The sequence below is a fragment of the Mytilus californianus genome, unplaced genomic scaffold (assembly GCF_021869535.1).
Source record: "Mytilus californianus isolate M0D057914Y unplaced genomic scaffold, xbMytCali1.0.p SCAF_5, whole genome shotgun sequence".
Classification (NCBI taxonomy): domain Eukaryota; kingdom Metazoa; phylum Mollusca; class Bivalvia; order Mytilida; family Mytilidae; genus Mytilus; species Mytilus californianus.
Window position 1 is genome coordinate 121485559 of NW_026262701.1, and position 18429 is coordinate 121503987.

The window sequence follows — 18429 nt, forward strand, 5'->3', positions numbered from 1 at the left end:
ACTGTATTTTATTCAGATTACCAAAAGTCCTGGTTTCTCTATACACACAATGTTGACATAAGTCAGCCATTTGTTGTGTTAGTATCACATATATATATAAATATATTGCAGCCACTGTATCAAGCAGTACTCATATATATATAAATATATTGCAGCCACTGTATCAAGCAGTACTCATATATATATAAATATATTGCAGCCACTGTATCAAGCAGTACTAACAGCCATTTGGATTTTCTAATAGATGCCAAGCAATTCTATTCAGTTCAATGTTTAAAAGAAATGTATAGAATAGAATATTTTTATTTACCAAATTAGGGCCCCAGGAGGGCATATAGCATACAAATAATATTATATTGTATATGTGTATGATATAAATTGACTTTAAAAACAAAGGACAGTCGATACCACTCCAGATTAACTCTTATATCAGATTTAGAAATTTAAACTCAGCCTTAATACAAGAGCAAGATCTTATTTTTCTAAAAATACAATAAAAAGTAGATTAAAAAATGTGCTGGTAAAAACAGACTGTAATGCCATCTGAGACATCTGGTCTTTGCTATCTTTATGACCATCATGTCTATTGGTCAAACACTGTAAACATTAACAGATAAAATTCCTGGACTTTTATCTTATATAAGATAAAACATAAGTACTTCAAGATGGCTGGTTTAACTTGATTTCAATGGATTGATAAATTGAATGAGAGAAGGTTGTCATAAATAAAGGCTTTTTTTTTGTTATCCCATAAAGATTATCATACCTTGAGAGTCAAGTGGTCAGCACTGTCTTATAGACAAACTATGTGTGATTTACAAGATGAAGTTTTTCAAGAAGGCTGATTATTGAAATTCCTGTTAATGGTATTTTATTAACTGATGGTCAACACTGATGATCATTGAAGTAATGGAAACCTTAGACTCAAACTGTGTACATCTGTCAGTGGGTAGTAAGAGCTGACTGGTCAACACACTGCTGGACATCCATGCCTTCACCTGTCAATAGCTAGTTAACTCTAGAACGACTGATTGTTTTCACAAGATGGTTGATTTATATGACCTTGGACATCCCAAGTGATATACAATAAACAACATATTTAATATTCCACAAACTGACCATTACATACAAACAACATATCTGATATTCCACAAACTGACCATTACATACAAACAACATATCTGATATTCCACAAACTGACCATTTCATACAGCTGTTTTCTACATAAAAAAAAATATTTTCAAATTTGATAAATATATAGAGGCAAACATTAACTTTTAATAACTGACTATACAGTATGGACTTTGCTCATTGTTGAAGAGAATACGGTGAACTACAGTTGCTTACTTCCATGTCATATTGGTCTTTGGTGGATATTTGTCTCATTCTTGTTTACTTCCATGTCGTATTGGTCTTTGGTGGATATTTGTCTCATTCTTGCTTACTTCCATGTCGTATTGGTCTTTGGTGGATATTTGTCTCATTCTTGCTTACTTCCATGTCATATTGGTCTTTGGTGGATATTTGTCTCATTCTTGCTAACTTCCATGTCATATTGGTCTTTGGTGGATATTTGTCTCATTCTTGCTAACTTCCATGTCATATTGGTCTTTGGTGGATATTTGTCTCATTCTTGTTAACTTCCATGTCATATTGGTCTTTGGTGGATATTTGTCTCATTCTTGTTAACTTCCATGTCATATTGGTCTTTGGTGTTTTTTTTTCTCATTCTTGTTTACTTCCATGTCATATTGGTCTTTGGTGGATATTTGTCTCATTCTTGCTAACTTCCATGTCATATTGGTCTTTGGTGGATATTTGTCTCATTCTTGCTAACTTCCATGTCATATTGGTCTTTGGTGGATATTTGTCTCATTCTTGCTAACTTCCATGTCATATTGGTCTTTGGTGGATATTTGTCTCATTCTTGTTTACTTCCATGTCATATTGGTCTTTGGTGGATATTTGTCTCATTCTTGTTTACTTCCATGTCATATTGGTCTTTGGTGAATATTTGTCTCATTCTTGTTTACTTCCATGTCATATTGGTCTTTGGTGGATATTTGTCTCATTCTTGCTAACTTCCATGTCATATTGGTCTTTGGTGGATATTTGTCTCATTCTTGCTAACTTCCATGTCATATTGGTCTTTGGTGGATATTTGTCTCATTCTTGTTTACTTTCATGTCATATTGGTCTTTGGTGGATATTTGTCTCATTCTTGTTTACTTCCATGTCATATTGGTCTTTGGTGGATATTTGTCTCATTCTTGTTTACTTCCATGTCATATTGGTCTTTGGTGGATATTTGTCTCATTCTTGTTTACTTCCATGTCATATTGGTCTTTGGTGGATATTTGTCTCATTCTTGCTAACTTCCGTGTCATATTGGTCTTTGGTGGATATTTGTCTCATTCTTGTTTACTTCCATGTCATATTGGTCTTTGGTGGATATTTGTCTCATTCTTGCTAACTTCCATGTCATATTGGTCTTTGGTGGATATTTGTCTCATTCTTGTTTACTTCCATGTGGTATTGGTCTTTGGTGGATATTTGTCTCATTCTTGTTTACTTCCATGCCGTATTGGTCTTTGGTGGATATTTGTCTCATTCTTGCTAACTTCCATGTCATATTGGTCTTTGGTGGATATTTGTCTCATTCTTGCTAACTTCCATGTCATATTGGTCTTTGGTGGATATTTGTCTCATTCTTGTTAACTTCCATGTCATATTGGTCTTTGGTGGATATTTGTCTCATTCTTGTTAACTTCCATGTCATATTGGTCTTTGGTGGTTTTTTTTCTTATTCTTGTTTATTTCCATGTCATATTGGTCTTTGGTGGATATTTGTCTCATTCTTGCTAACTTCCATGTCATATTGGTCTTTGGTGGATATTTGTCTCATTCTTGCTAACTTCCATGTCATATTGGTCTTTGGTGGATATTTGTCTCATTCTTGTTTACTTCCATGTCATATTGGTCTTTGGTGGATATTTGTCTCATTCTTGTTTACTTCCATGTCATATTGGTCTTTGGTGAATATTTGTCTCATTCTTGTTTACTTCCATGTCATATTGGTCTTTGGTGGATATTTGTCTCATTCTTGCTAACTTCCATGTCATATTGGTCTTTGGTGGATATTTGTCTCATTCTTGTTTACTTCCATGTCATATTGGTCTTTGGTGGATATTTGTCTCATTCTTGTTTACTTCCATGTCATATTGGTCTTTGGTGGATATTTGTCTCATTCTTGCTAACTTCCATGTCATATTGGTATTTGGTGGATATTTGTCTCATTCTTGTTTACTTCCATGTCATATTGGTCTTTGGTGGATATTTGTCTCATTCTTGCTAACTTCCATGTGGTATTGGTCTTTGGTGGATATTTGTCTCATTCTTGTTTACTTCCATGTGGTATTGGTCTTTGGTGGATATTTGTCTCATTCTTGTTTACTTCCATGCCGTATTGGTCTTTGGTGGATATTTGTCTCATTCTTGTTTACTTCCATGCCGTATTGGTCTTTGGTGGATATTTGTCTCATTCTTGCTAACTTCCATGCCGTATTGGTCTTTGGTGGATATTTGTCTCATTCTTGCTAACTTCCATGTCGTATTGGTCTTTGGTGGATATTTGTCTCATTCTTGCTAACTTCCATGTCGTATTGGTCTTTGGTGGATATTTGTCTCATTCTTGCTAACTTCCATGTCATATTGGTCTTTGGTGGATATTTGTCTCATTCTTGCTAACTTCCATGTCATATTGGTCTTTGGTGGATATTTGTCTCATTCTTGTTTACTTCCATGTCATATTGGTCTTTGGTGGATATTTGTCTCATTCTTGCTAACTTCCATGTCATATTGTCATATTGGTCTTTGGTGGATATTTGTCTCATTCTTGTTTACTTCCATGTCATATTGGTCTTTGGTGGATATTTGTCTCATTCTTGCTAACTTCCGTGTCATATTGGTCTTTGGTGGATATTTGTCTCATTCTTGCTAACTTCCGTGTCATATTGGTCTTTGGTGGATATTTGTCTCATTCTTGCTAACTTCCATGTCATATTGGTCTTTGGTGGATATTTGTCTCATTCTTGTTTACTTCCATGTGGTATTGGTCTTTGGTGGATATTTGTCTCATTCTTGTTTACTTCCATGCCGTATTGGTCTTTGGTGGATATTTGTCTCATTCTTGTTTACTTCCATGCCGTATTGGTCTTTGGTGGATATTTGTCTCATTCTTGCTAACTTCCATGCCGTATTGGTCTTTGGTGGATATTTGTCTCATTCTTGCTAACTTCCATGCCGTATTGGTCTTTGGTGGATATTTGTCTCACTCTTGCTAACTTCCATGTCGTATTGGTCTTTGGTGGATATTTGTCTCATTCTTGCTAACTTCCATGTCGTATTGGTCTTTGGTGGATATTTGTCTCATTCTTGTTTACTTCCATGTCGTATTGGTCTTTGGTGGATATTTGTCTCATTCTTGCTAACTTCCATGTCGTATTGGTCTTTGGTGGATATTTGTCTCATTCTTGTTTACTTCCATGTCGTATTGGTCTTTGGTGGATATTTGTCTCATTCTTGTTTACTTCCATGTCGTATTGGTCTTTGGTGGATATTTGTCTCATTCTTGTTTACTTCCATGTCGTACTGGTCTTTGGTGGATATTTGTCTCATTCTTGTTTACTTCCATGTCGTATTGGTCTTTGGTGGATATTTGTCTCACTCTTGTTTACTTCCATGTCGTATTGGTCTTTGGTGGATATTTGTCTCACTCTTGTTTACTTCCATGTCGTATTGGTCTTTGGTGGATATTTGTCTCATTCTTGTTTACTTCCATGTCGTATTGGTCTTTGGTGGATATTTGTCTCATTCTTGTTTACTTCCATGTCGTATTGGTCTTTGGTGGATATTTGTCTCATTCTTGTTTACTTCCATGTCGTATTGGTCTTTGGTGGATATTTGTCTCATTCTTGCTAACTTCCATGTCATATTGGTCTTTGATGGATATTTGTCTCATTCTTGCTAACATCCATGTCATATTGGTCTTTGATGGATATTTGTCTCATTCTTGCTAACTTCCATGTCGTATTGGTCTTTGGTGGATATTTGTCTCATTCTTGCTAACTTCCATGTCGTATTGGTCTTTGGTGGATATTTGTCTCATTCTTGCTAACTTCCATGTCATATTGGTCTTTGGTGGATATTTATCTCATTCTTGCTAACTTCCATGTCATATTGGTCTTTGGTGGATATTTGTCTCATTCTACTTATTTCTATACAGAACAAATCTATATTAAAAAAGGTTAATTTGTGATCATCATTTCATACAAATATATTTCATATGTCCAAGTTCTTTAAATCTTGTCTCGACAGCATTGTTTGATTCCAACTGACCAGAGAAGTTATTGACCAATAGATGATAAATAGGAGGATGTAAAAAGATCAGGAAAGCTTAATAGCTCTCCTCCAATGAATCTTTATCAACAATTGTTTATTTGGCTACTTTTTTGTGATTTATTGACAATAAAGAACAGAAAAATATCCTAAATCTGTCTCATCTAAAGTTTTGTATCCTAAATCTTTCTCATCTGAAGTTTTGTATCACATATATCTGATGCTCCATAACAACCAGGAACTCTTTGATGTCTGGAGGTAGAAATAACATCAATATATAAAACACAATGTAACTGTTCCACTTCCCTCCACATCGTTGCACATAACAAACTTTGTTAATTTTTGAATCTCGTCTTTGAATACAATCTGAGAAAGAGATTAGCTGTTGTATAAGATGATAGAAGTATTCTCATTTGAGGAATGGTTCAGAATGATTGCACAGACTGTCATGAAACAATGATGTTTACAAGGAATCAAGATGTATCTGCTGATTCCAAGAAATAAGATAACTACACACAAAATAATATGACGAAAATGTTCAAGTTGTTTCCAAAGTAAAAAGAAACTACGAACAATGAAAATGTTAGTTAGATAGAAAGAAAAAAACTTTTTTTTTACACTACTGTATCTTATTACAAAAGTTTACAATTATTCAGCATACCTTTGTCTCTTCCACTGCTGGAAAAGAGAAAGTCAAAACTTGTTCCAATTTTTTATTTGTCCATTCAGGAATACAGAAATAGGCTCCAAAAGCTCCTCAAAATATTGTCCTTCAATGAAGTTTGTTTTACTAGTACTGGTATAACATGTAGTCAGCACTACCAAGAATCACAACACCCTTTGGAGACAATAAATCAGCTATCAAATGTACAGAAGTTATCTCCCCTCAAGACTTTTATTTGAAAAACTATTCTTTCATCTTTAAGCATGTATGTGACAAAAACCCAATTCATAAAGATCCTTGACACAATGATTTTCCTAGTTGTGACCACATGCTTCAGATTTTCCAATCTGATAGTATCCTGTGTCCACATTTTGTTTACAAATTGAAAGTGTACATGTGGGGACATCATCCATACAAGTTGTAAGTGTACATGTGGGGACATCGTCCATACAAGTTGTAAGTGTACATGTGGGGACATCGTCCATACAAGTTGTAAGTCTACATGTGGGGACATCGTCTATACAAGTTGTAAGTCTACATGTGGGGACATCGTCTATACAAGTTGTAAGTGTACATGTGGGGACATCGTCTATACAAGTTGTAAGTCTACATGTGGGGACATCATCTATACAAGTTGTAAGTCAACATGTGGGGACATCGTCTATACAAGTTGTAAGTCTACATGTGGGGACATCGTCTATACAAGTTGTAAGTCTACATGTGGGGACATCGTCTATACAAGTTGTAAGTCTACATGTGGGGACATCGTCTATACAAGTTGTAAGCCTACATGTGGGGACATCGTCTATACTCTAATCAGATTGAAGATGTTCAAACTGACGTTATAACGATCATCAGGATCATCCAAATATAACATATCTTTCTTCATCTATATCAAACTTGTGCCAGAGTTAGCAGAGTATATCTAAATATTTATTTGTATTTTCTCACATTCATATCTATCAATTAAATACAGAAATTCTACCAAATTTTGGCGACTTCAAAGAATTCTTACAGTTACAAAGAATGATACATCTATAAACAAATAGTATAATCTTTGTATAAATTTCAAAATAGAAATCACTTTGAAGTAAAATCAGGATTACCCACATGAAAAATGCAAAAACAGAAAATTAATTGCCAATCCATGTGGTTTTAAATTGTTCATTTGTTTTTTCAAAAAAGTTTCTTCTTTAGTGGCAAATTTTAAATGCAAGCATCAAATGAAGTACTTGATTGCTCTATCACAATAAATCTTGTTTTATATGTACTTTGTATAAATATAAGGACATATGGTATGATTGCTAATAAGAAAATAATCCACCAGGTCGAATGTTCACATATGAAATATAAAGATTGGTTCAAATTCATTCACCATGTTCAATGGTTCTTGAGAAGATTTTCAAAGTCCAGTCAACATGGCCATATTGACTGATGATGGTTATTCTGTCAACGTATATTTGTTCCGCCTAACAGAAGTTCCACTGGAAACTTTGTTATAAACAATGTCATAATATCTGTTCCAGTTGGAACAAATATTCTATACCATTTATTCCGTAAGGAACATATACTGTAAAATATATTCCAGTATAAAATAATATTCCAGAATATTTTTTCCATTTGGAACAAATATTATGAAGGAACTTCTATTTCGTGACAATTCATCATTTTAGTAAGAACATTCAGAAAGACAATATAACAAACTACTGTCATTACAGATGAATATGTAAAATGCTTAACATGACAAAAGCTCACAACCTAAATTGAAGATCATCAAAAAAAGTATGACCTTCTACCATTCAAGAATTCCTACAGAGGCCTTAATTTAAAAGACATGCACCTTTTGAGTTTATCAGTTCAGTATAATTACATTACATCAAACACTGTCCAATTCTTTTGATCCCATTTCATTGAGTATTTATATCCAATTAAATTCTCTTTATTATGCAATCACTACATGGTAGATTCACTTTTTATGTAATAGAAATAAATAATGCATCTAAAATTGGCTTCATTCAAAAAAAATTATGAAACATGTACTCGACTGACTTTTTGTATAAACAGACAATAAAATGCTTTTGGACGCTTTATTTTTGTGTATCTTGGTCAACACTCGTTGTTTTAGTTGTTATTTTCCTCACATATAAAAAATAAGCACCTTCATTATACACAGTTTAAGGTGTTCTTAGGGGAGTAGTGGATCAAACATTAATATAAAATTCTCTATCTGCAACCTCTATTTCTGCAATATTGGATTGCAAAACAAGAATGTATCCATAGTACACTGATGCCCCACTCACACTATCATTTTTTATGTTCAGTGGACCATGAAATTGGGTCAAAACTCTAATTTGGCATTAAAATTAGAAAGATCATATCATAAAGAACATGTGTACTAAGTTTCAAGTTGATTGGACTTCAACTTCATCAAAAACTACCTTGACCAAAAACTTTAGCCTGAAGCGGGACAGGCAGACGAACGAACGGATGAACGAATGGACGCACAAACCGAAAAACATAATGCCCTTATGTGGGGCATAAAAATCAGTCAAGATTTTCACTGAAACTAGTAAATTTTGGCAATTTTATCATCTTGATGTACACAAATTTATATTATGGGACTTTTGTTGTTTATAAGGGAGATAACTAAGATTATTTAGTTGTATAAAAAGAATGTATTATATATTCAACTTTTTAGTCTTAAATCAAATACAATGAATGGTGACCCAATATTTTCTTTGTATTTTATGAAAGTAGTAAAATGGAAATTACCAGGAAAAATGTTCCACCAGAAAATTTTCACACAGGGTAAAATAAACAGTAGAAATACATAAGCACCCTCATTACACAGTTAGCAGGTTAATGGATGTTCATTTCTATTACTACATTTCTAAGTTTGAACCAGATGCCAATGTTTACCAGACTAACCTGAAATTGAATTTTGACTTATCCTTTAATTCCCTAATTAATGAGCACAATGATGCAAATCTAGCTAATTTGTTTGTTAGTAACATTCTCCATTTTCACTAAGCATGGAACTGACAAGATCACCTGACAAGGTTTACATGTAAAATAAGGTGCACCTGACTACTCATTCAATGATAATAAATACAGATGTGAGGATTAACCACCCAGTCAGTCAGTAAAAAAAGTTTTATCCTTGTTTATTGTCTGTGTTAATCCCTGCTTTTGGTGGAGTCCATGTCACTCAAGATTTATAAATTTCTGTGTAGTGCTTTGGGAACTTTTGTGTGTTTGTCTTTTTTTTTTTTGTAATTTCTGTCTTTCTGTGGATGAAATCCTGTATCTTCGTTATTTTTGCAAATATATTTAACATTTATAGATAATTCATAAAATTGAAATCTCAATGTTATTATTCAAAATGCACTGATGAAACAATTACATCATCTAAATAAATTCCTACTTAAGATATGGATAATTCATTGATAAAACCTATGTAACATATAAAATTGTCTAGATTAACCACTGATTATTGGGATGACAACATATGGGTATCAAAGGACCATATCATGTGTGTGAGTGATTAGTGCAGAATTCTTAATAAATCTCCTTGATCTAACTATCATCAGAAAAGGGGGGGAGGGGTAGTTACAGAAGAGTCAAACTGGTTTATTTGTACTCAATAAGAGGCTCCAATATAAAAACTGTTAATTGGTGGCTGTTATAATGAACAGTAGATCTGGAACTTTATTTTCTTTCTTCATTTATCTATCATGCAGTAATGATATTATACTAAACTTGAACAATGATGTTAATCATTCATTTCCAGGAAAAATCTATCTTGTTTACACTTCAATAAATGATTACCACAAACTCCCTAATCGTATGAGACTATAACAAAACATGACATATTAATTCTATAGAAACAAGCAAATTCAATTTGTCAGTAGAGAGTACTCAACTATTACCCACAAAATTACATTTCCATTTAACTTCAAAGGGTTTTATATAAGTTTCTCCACTCGTTGATTTCATAATAAATATGTATCATACAAGTTAGTCATGCATACTGCTAAAAAGCATGCCAGATATGCCTATATTTTTACTAAGTTTTTTTAACTTTTGCTTTAATCTTCTTTACTGTCTGGTGGTAATTTTTTTGTATTGCTCATTTATGCAACATCAAAAATAGAACATTCGTCAAGGAATCGGTAACATTACTGTTTTATTGTTCATAATATTGGTTGTTTAATATCATAAATATTTCTTTATTGTAGGTCTTTATGTATAAAACGAGTTTGTTGGGATTACGAGACAGCAGCCCAACAACCATTTAACTTGTGAATGAAAAAGCTGCAATCCAATTCTAAACTGAGACAGATTGATTGTTGGTTGCTTAACGTCCAGTGGCAAATATTTCATGCATATTCAGGACGAGAAACCGAGACAGAGTAAACCCCACTATCATTTTATAGTTTTCATAATAGTGGGTAGAGATGTCTTGTTACTATGGGTTTTACTCTTCATGAATAGTCTGTAAATTCATTGTTGCAACTGTTGAGCAATGAACAAGAATGAAAGATTTATTATTCTAATTTCAGGGAATGCTGCATACAATAATGCTCAGACCGTACAAGAGATTTAAATTTTTTTTTCAAAATAACCTATCCCTTTGCAAATTTGCCTAATGATAAATCTAAGGAAACATTTCTAAATTTACAGTATTTATATTGGAAATGTGCATTCTAGACCTATTGGGTAGGCAATGGTCTTGGGGACCCCTGCCCAAATATTTTACAAATGGGGTTCAATAGGGGTTTCTGTGTAACAAGAAACATGTTTAACACATGTCTATCAATGTCAGCTACATGTAAACATATATTTTATTTTCCCCACAATTCTAGTTCCTTGATGAAATCTGATGAAATAGAACTATTTATTTATTATTCAGCCACATTATTGAGCATGATGTCATTCAGCTTGAGAATGCATGTTGCTAAAACAGCTGTGTCCTTTGGTCTTTGGCAATCACACCACATCTTCATACTTTTATTTTTCATCAGAAAAACTAGTCCAAAAGTTTGATTAGTCAATATATAAACATTTTTTATCTAAAATGAACAGAAATACCCAATGATGTATTTAGTCAAGTTAATGGAAGTACAAGGGACACCTTGAATCAAACTTATCTTTATTTGACACAACATAACAAAATAAAAATAAACAAGATCAACAAGATCATTAATATACATATTAAGGGAGCAACCATTTAACTTCAAGGGGGGGGTTATGGTTTTTTGTCTGAGTCAGAAAATTTTTACACTATAATGTATGGGGAAAATCTGGATTCAGAATAATTTGTTTTGTCATCTGCTTGACCACAATATTTTTTTTCATCAAATTGGGGATCAGATAAATTTTTTTAGGAAAAAAACATAAAATAAACCCTCCAACCCCCCTCTTTAAAGTTAAATGGTCGTTCCCTAATGAAAGTAAATATTTCAAGAGTGCCCTGTCCTCAGTTCTATAGACGGTTTTAAAAAGGATCTGAGCTTATCTACCTGAATGTGTGATCTTGGGTTGAGTACATATGTAATTTTATCTTTATCATTTAAGTCTGTAAAGTGCATATTTTCATTTATCAAAAAATCATTTAACAGGAGTCACCTAAAATATTGTACAACAGACTACATCAACCACCAACACAATAGAAAACTTATATTCCTCCAGGCTAGTAAGTTGATACTACATTTGGTTTTACAAGTAACCATTAGACATTTAAATAAAGCTTTATGTCTTAAGGTGTCTTAAGTCTTATAGTTAATTGATTGTTGCTTACTTAACATCTACATTGGTTAATAATGTAACCCTAAGGAAACCATTTCACAGCTGGAGAAGACCAAGGCGCTAGGAGCTGGAGGAGATTGGATATACCTGGAACGAAGCAAAAAGAATAGCCCAAAATAGAGTAAGGTGGAAAGCGACTGTGGCAGCCCTATGTTCCACAAGGAATGAAGAGGATTAAGTCAAGTAAGTCAAGGAAACCTTTTAAAACTACATATGTTGACAGATCTTCATAGAATTCAACTGAATTTTTAGCATGACCTAGGATATGCACAATAAATAACAGATAGGATTCCCATCTGACCCACAATAATTAGTCTAAGTGCTGAAACCATTACTACAAGCCTCAGAGGCACCATGATGTAACTAAGTGGCTAATCAGTGTTACTCAGGTGTTTTAATTATTCCTCTGGGACTGTCAGTACTGCAGAATTTAGACCTAAAATTATCAGAGTTTACTAGAACCAGATGCTTTAGTCCACTCTTTTTCTCTGAAAATAAATTTAACCAAGTGGTAATTAAACAGAAATGCTTATAACACTTGATGCAAAGGTCACTCATCTGAAACAACCAAGTAACTCTTGGTGAGATTAATCCAAACAGTAAAAGAAAACAAAGATTGTTCAATAATGAAATTCTGCCAACTTTTTTAATTTGCAAACAATCAAACATTGTAGTGATCCTGACAAGATATAGCAGACAGCATTCTGCATCATCCATCATTAGGTTGTGTGAAGATAAATTTGTTTTTGATGTGTCCCCTGGTGGATATCACATATCTGATAACATCAGACAACTCACTAATTACTCAAATACAGGTTAATATCAAAACAATGTTGTTCTTTAAACTACAGCTTATTTTTGTAAAAACCCTAGGCCACCTGAAATTATAATTGAGTCCATCCTCTTTCATCATATTGTGTCAGGACTATGGAGTTACCAATCAGATGTCTTTATAGTAATAGAATTTTATTAATCTAATCAAGAACCCATAAAGGGCATCTTTTACAACAATATTAAGTAAATGATTGTATATATGCATATTCCTCAGATTTTTACCTTGACCCATTTCCGAATGATCCTTTTAACAGCCCTTCATTTTTGACCCATAATGGCCCTCCATTACTTTTTACTAATTACTCAAATACAGGTTAATATCTGTCATGTTATATACTGTACAATGTTTCATGTTTGTTGCTTATACTATCATAATTGTTAATTGTAAATGCCCCCTGTGGGACCATGATTGGAATAATAAATATTTGATTTGATTTGATTTGATTTGACATTTAAGATAGGTCAAGTTGAACTGTGGTGACTTCAGGGAGTTCAATCTTTTTATTTAAGTCTATCTACCTTTTCTAAATGTGCTGTTATCAACTGACCTAAACACAAACATCTACATGAAAACTAAGCAAAAGTTTCAAAGTCTTTGAACCATGATGACAGGACAGGGTCATATAATCTCCATGGAAATGAAACCTGCAAATGCTAACTAGATATCATTGAGATGGGAGCCATCTCTGTGGGCCCCGCTGTGAATAATGTGTGGTAAAAAATTTGTATCTTTATCATTGGACATGGGGTTGTCAACTGAAACCAAAGTTTTTAACCTTGACCTTTGACCTAGGAAGTTGTACATAAATTATGACACACCCTCTGGTGTTGGTTTATATACATGTCAAGTATAAACTTTGAAATCATAACGGTTCTCAAGGTATAGAGCAGACACGATCTTTACCATAGGACATGGGGTTGTCAACTAAAACCAAAGTTTTTGACCTTGACCTTTGACCTAGGAAGTTGTACATATATTATGACATACCCTCTGGTGTTGGTTAATATACATGTCAAGTATAAACTTTGAAATCATAACGGTTCTCTAGATACAGAGCGGACACAATTTGTTACGGACGGGCGGATGGAGGGACGCACGAACGGATGGACAGACGGACGGACGGACAGACTGATCACTATAGGGTGTCCGCCATTCGGCAGGGCCATAATTAACTACATACCAAATGTCATCGACTTACCATTAGTGGTTCATCTTAAACTAGCCTAATGACAAACTTACTGCATACCAAATGTCATCGACTTACCATTAGTGGTTCATCTTAAACTAGCCTAATCACAAACTTACTGCATACCAAATGCCATCGACCTCTACCATTAGTGGTTCATCTTAAACTAGCCTAATCACAAACTTACTGCATACCAAATGTCATCGACTTACTATTAGTGGTTCATCTTAAACTAGCCTAATCACAAACTTACTGCATACCAAATGTCATCGACTTACCATTAGTGGTTCATTTTAAACTAGCCTAATCACAAACTTAAACATGTAAATTATACAAAAGTTTTAAAATAAAATACACCATGACTGAGGAGGGCCAGATAATCACCAAGGAAATGATATGTGCCAATGCTTACTAGTATACAACTTTGTACCAAATATCAATAAATATATATCATTTATCCCTTAAAACTGACCTTATCACAAACTAATAAATTGTTGATGTCAAGGCTGATTGAACAGCATCACTAAGTCTTGCTTTTTGGATTTCTTCAAGAACTCAAAAACCACTAATACATTGTTAAGGTTATGGCTGACGAAAAAGAACGCTTAAGTCTTGCCTTTCATTTTCTTACACAACTCAAAAACTACAATATTGTTCATTTCTGCTTTGAATGTAGAGATGGAATCTGGTGGACTTAAGCTAGATAACTAAATGTAATATCATAAACCACGATGATGCATTTAATGTTGAAACAATGATTCTGGCATTAATTATTTTCTAGTTATAAAGCAATTAACACCAGATCTGCCTGATAATTAACTAAAGGCTAAAGTATACAACAGGATCAATCATCGCAGTCAGGACAATTTCTAATAAATGTTAGACAAGAAAAGTATGTGTCAATACTGCATTTAGGGTTTTCTTGCCCATGATTCTGATCATTCTTCAAGATCAAATTTTCTGATTTAATCTAAATAGAGAAAATAGCTAAAATAAAGCTCTTAAAAGATTTCTCATAGATTTTTGTACTTCCAAGTCATTCTATGTTTGAAATCAAAAGAGATTTTATTATTGTTCTATTACAAAAGCCATCATAGTCATGCAAATAAGGTTGAAGTCCAACTCACCTGTAACTAGGGTGGTTCTCACAACCTCAAACAGACTAGAGATCACAGCTGTGAGACTTAGCCCACTGTATACTAACTCATTAGTCAAAATTATCAAATATTTCAGGACAATATTACCTCACAATTATGTTGAGACAGCAACCCAACCACACAAGTTCCTGACAATGATTCAATTTAATTTATATTTGATGTCGCAACAAAAATATGTTGGCTCATTATCTGAAAAATAGGTACGGCCAATTTACCCTGAGTTAATTTTATACCAGGGCCATTTTCAAGAGGTCTTTCAATCTTTACTTATATTCAGTCATAATAATGACTGCTCCCAGTGTGTACTTTGAAGTTTGAACAATATCATAACTTATTTCTCATCCTATGACCAAGACATAAATGCCTGAAGATAGCTCAAATGTTAATTTTGTCAGATTTTGGCAAGTTTGCAGTATTTTACGATCTTTTACCCCAAAAAAGTTTAGGAAAGAGTCTAAACCAAAACCCTAATTCATTTGAAGTACAGCTTATATATAGCATTATGGATACACATTATTTACTAATGGTTAATGGTGTCATTTGATGCTAAACTTACAAAACCATTTTTAAACAATATTACATGGTATGCATTTCAACAGCAACATCTAGCTGCCCGAGTTAAATTTTGATTTTCTGGAAGAATGGACCTAGTACATGTAGTACTTTTCTGGAAGTAAAATTTGTTGAAATTTTTTTTGAAAATAAGATGTACTCTTGATATTCAAATTCCGGTGGGATTTGACAATTTTCAAATTTGGACTCTGTAAGTGAAACAAATACAGAGGAAATTTTTGGTGTATATATTTGCTATTTGTTTGTAACAATTTACAGTTTTTTCATAAGTCAGTACACAAGACATGGCATCACTTGTTTATCACTAAACATCTGTTTCTGTATTGTTTTTATTAACCTCCTCATCAAAACAAAGAAGTAGTTCTTACCAAAAACCATGTCTATTTTGAGGTTTCCTTTGATTGGTTAGTATGGTTGACACTGAAGATTGGGTCACTGGTGAACACTGAAAATTAGTGCTAATCTAGGATATGAATTATTAGCTTGACCCTAAAGAAACTTCAAATTAATTGTTCTCAGAAATGCTCCAACTTATGAAAGATAAAAATGAGAAAAATGTGATGCACAAATTCAATATATGATTTCTCATGCTAAATTGTATACATCAAATACTTGCTACTGGACATTTAGCAATCAACTAATCATTAAAACTAAGCTACTAATTTAAATAAGAACTTTCTCAGGAACCCCATATCATAAGACTTAGCTTAATAAGTTTAATCATTGTTACCATATCTCAAACTTCTAAGGCCACAATACACGTGCTACATGTACTAGGTTCATTCTTGATGTTTTTAAATACATCATAATATTTCTACTTGCAGCCTTTAACTGACAGTTACATAAATTCCTGGCAAAAGTTTCCTGCATTGTAAGAAATTACGGGTGACCTTTATCCAATGTTACTCTTCTGTTACATGAGAAGGTCTGATAACCCCTAAAATACCTCAGATTCTATGAGAAGGTCTGATAACCCCTCAATACCTCAGATTCTATGAGAAGGTCTGATAACCCCTGAAATACCTCAGATTCTATGAGAAGGTCTGATAACCCCTCAATACCTCAGATTCTATGAGAAGGTCTGATAACCCCTGAAATACCTCAGATTCTATGAGAAGGTCTGATAACCCCTAAAATACCTCAGATTCTATGAGAAGGTCTGATAACCCCTAAAATACCTCAGATTCTATGAGAAGGTCTGATAACCCTAAAATACCTCAGATTCTATAAGAAGGTCTGATAACCCCTAAAATACCTCAGATTCTATGAGAAGGTCTGATAACCCCTAAAATACCTCAGATTCTATAAGAAGGTCTGATAACCCCTAAAATACCTCAGATTCTATGAGAAGGTCTGATAACTCCTCAATACCTCAGATTCTATGAGAAGGTCTGATAACCCCTAAAATACCTCAGATTCTATGAGAAGGTCTGATAACCCCTAAAATACCTTTACAGTAAGCTATAAAGGGCCCCAAAAATTACTTGTGTAAAACCATTCAAACGGGAAAACCAACGGTCTAATCTATATAAAAAACAAGAAACACTTATGAACCACATCAACAAACGACAACTACTGAACATCAGATTAAGGTCTGATAACCCCTAAATACCTCAGATTCTATGAGAAGGTCTGATAACCCCTCAATACCTCAGATTCTATGAGAAGGTCTGATAACCCCTAAGTACCTCAGATTCTTTGAGAAGGTCTGACAACCCCTACATACCTCAGATTCTATGAGAAGGTCTGATAACCTTAAAATACCTCAGATTCTACGAGAAGGTCTGATAACCCCTCAATACCTCAGATTCTATGAGAAGGTCTGATAACTCCTCAATACCTCAGATTCTATGAGAAGGTCTGATAACCCCTAAAATACCTCAGATTCTATGAGAAGGTCTGATAACTCCTCAATACCTCAGATTCTATGAGAAGGTCTGATAACCCCTAAAAAACCTCAGATTCTATGAGAAGGTCTGATAACCCCTAAAATACCTCAGATTCTATGAGAAGGTCTGATAACCCCTCAATACCTCAGATTCTATGAGAAGGTCTGATAACTCCTCAATACCTCAGATTCTATGAGAAGGTCTGATAACCCCTAAAATACCTCAGATTCTATGAAAAGGTCTGATAACCCCTAAATACCTCAGATTCTATGAGAAGGTCTGATAACCCCTAAAATACCTCAGATTCTATGAGAAGGTCTGATAACCCCTAAATACCTCAGATTCTATGTGTTGATTTCAAGGTCAAATGTTACTAGAAAACTTGGTACAAATTATTTGGCCAATAGAATTTCTTCCTGACTAAACTTTTTGCTATTCGGTGTTATGTTAGTGTTTATTTATATGTATTGTATAACTGTGGTGTCAAAGAACCTGGATTTCACCCAATACACAAGATACACAGCTGTTAACACTACAGGTGTTATCAAACAAGGATAAAAAAGCTCTTTTTCTACACATTATCATGATTATCATCGAACCATTGTTAAGTCAGATAAAAGTATTTAACTGCAGAATATTTTAGTATAATTATGAAACTGGCATAAAACTACCTTCTTCTTGTTAATGGACTTACTCTTTAGAGTTACCCACATAGGAGTGACCAGTAAATGGCCCAAATGGCCAAAAATTAGAAAATGATAATTTTTTCCTCAAAAATAAAGAATGATTTGAAACTTTTTCAAATAAACTGTTTCTGAGGAAACATCAGGCCCAACACTGGATAATGAGGATAGTTCCCCACATCAAAATCACTTGAATTACTGTGTAACTTATTTTACAATATTTTTGGTCTTTGTACA

General features: G+C 33.7%; 1 protein-coding gene across 3 annotated transcripts in view; it reads right to left on the minus strand.

Annotated features, from left to right (window-relative positions):
- Positions 1 to 18429, minus strand: part of LOC127700939 (irregular chiasm C-roughest protein-like) — a 113395-nt gene that overhangs the window by 39472 nt on the left and 55494 nt on the right. The window lies entirely within an intron of this gene.